Source organism: Octopus sinensis, unplaced genomic scaffold (assembly GCF_006345805.1).
Source record: "Octopus sinensis unplaced genomic scaffold, ASM634580v1 Contig15558, whole genome shotgun sequence".
Taxonomy (NCBI): Eukaryota; Metazoa; Mollusca; class Cephalopoda; order Octopoda; family Octopodidae; genus Octopus; species Octopus sinensis.
In genome coordinates, this window is record NW_021833793.1 from 20,713 (window position 1) to 23,301 (window position 2,589).

Consider the following 2,589-nt stretch of genomic DNA (forward strand, 5'->3'; position numbering starts at 1 on the left):
AACCACGCTCTGTGTATGTGTGTTCGTTCTGTCTGCATAGCATAAACATCAATCTGTCTGTGTACGTGTGTTCGTTCCGTTTACATAGCATCAACCACGCTCTGTGTATGTGTGTTCGTTCTGTCTGCATAGCATAAACATCAATCTGTCTGTGTACGTGTGTTCGTTCCGTAGACATAGCATCAACCACGCTCTGTGTATGTGTGTTCGTTCTGTCTGCATAGCATAAACATCAATCTGTCTGTGTACGTGTGTTCGTTCCGTAGACATAGCATCAACCACGCTCTGTGTATGTGTGTTCGTTCCGTCTGCATAGCATAAACATCAATCTGTCTGTGTACGTGTGTTCGTTCCGTAGACATAGCATCAACCACGCTCTGTGTATGTGTGTTCGTTCCGTCTGCATAGCATAAACATCAATCTGTCTGTGTACGTGTGTTCGTTCCGTAGACATAGCATCAACCACGCTCTGTGTATGTGTGTTCGTTCTGTCTACATAGCATAAACATCAATCTGTCTGTGTACGTGTGTTCGTTCCGTAGACATAGCATCAACCACGCTCTGTATGTGTGTGTTCGTTCTGTCTGCATAGCATAAACATCAATCTGTCTGTGTACGTGTGTTCGTTCCGTAGACATAGCATCAACCACGCTCTGTGTATGTGTGTTCGTTCCGTCTGCATAGCATAAACATCAATCTGTGTGTACGTGTGTTCGTTCCGTAGACATAGCATCAACCACGCTCTGTGTATGTGTGTTCGTTCCGTCTGCATAGCATAAACATCAATCTGTCTGTGTACGTGTGTTCGTTCCGTTGACATAGCATCAACCACGCTCTGTGTATGTGTGTTCGTTCCGTCTGCATAGCATAAACATCAATCTGTCTGTGTACGTGTGTTCGTTCCGTAGACATAGCATCAACCACGCTCTGTGTATGTGTGTTCGTTCGTCTGCATAGCATAAACATCAATCTGTCTGTGTACGTGTGTTCGTTCCGTAGACATAGCATCAACCACGCTCTGTGTATGTGTGTTCGTTCTGTCTACATAGCATAAACATCAATCTGTCTGTGTACGTGTGTTCGTTCCGTGACATAGCATCAACCACGCTCTGTGTATGTGTGGTCGTTCTGTCTGCATAGCATAAACATCAATCTGTCTGTGTACGTGTGTTCGTTCCGTTTACATAGCATCAACCACGCTCTGTGTATGTGTGTTCGTTCTGTCTGCATAGCATAAACATCAATCTGTCTGTGTACGTGTGTTCGTTCCGTAGACATAGCATCAACCACGCTCTGTGTATGTGTGTTCGTTCTGTCTGCATAGCATAAACATCAATCTGTCTGTGTACGTGTGTTCGTTCCGTAGACATAGCATCAACCCCGCTCTGTGTATGTGTGTTCGTTCTGTCTCTGTCTGCATAGCATAAACATCAATCTGTCTGTGTACGTGTGTTCGTTCCGTAGACATAGCATCAACCACGCTCTGTGTATGTGCGTTCGTTCCGTCTGCATAGCATAAACATCAATCTGTCTGTGTACGTGTGTTCGTTCCGTAGACATAGCATCAACCACCTCGCTCTGTGTATGTGTGTTCGTTCTGTCTGCATAGCATAAACATCAATCTGTCTGTGTACGTGTGTTCGTTCCGTCTACATAGCATCAACCACGCTCTGTGTATGTGTTTTGTTCCGTCTGCATAGCATAAACATCAATCTGTCTGTGTACGTGTGTTCGTTCCGTCTACATAGCATCAAAACGCTCTGTGTATGTGTGTTCGTTCTGTCTGCATAGCATAAACATCAATCTGTCTGTGTACGTGTGTTCGTTCCGTAGACATAGCATCAACCACGCTCTGTGTATGTGTGTTCGTTCCGTCTGCATAGCATAAACATCAATCTGTCTGTGTACGTGTGTTCGTTCCGTAGACATAGCATCAACCACGCTCTGTGTATGTGCGTTCGTTCCGTCTGCATAGCATAAACATCAATCTGTCTGTGTACGTGTGTTCGTTCCGTAGACATAGCATCAACCACGCTCTGTGTATGTGTGTTCGTTCCGTCTGCATAGCATAAACATCAATCTGTCTGTGTACGTGTGTTCGTTCCGTAGACATAGCATCAACCACGCTCTGTGTATATGTGTTCGTTCCGTCTGCATAGCATAAACATCAATCTGTCTGTGTACGTGTGTTCGTTCCGTAGACATAGCATCAACCACGCTCTGTGTATGTGTGTTCGTTCCGTCTGCATAGCATAAACATCAATCTGTCTGTGTACGTGTGTTCGTTCCGTAGACATAGCATCAACCACGCTCTGTGTATGTGTGTTCGTTCCGTCTGCATAGCATAAACATCAATCTGTCTGTGTACGTGTGTTCGTTCCGTAGACATAGCATCAACCACGCTCTGTGTATGTGTGTTCGTTCCGTCTGCATAGCATAAACATCAATCTGTCTGTGTACGTGTGTTCGTTCCGTAGACATAGCATCAACCACGCTCTGTGTATGTGTGTTCGTTCCGTCTGCATAGCATAAACATCAATCTGTCTGTGTACGTGTGTTCGTTCCGTAGACATAGCATCAACCACGCTC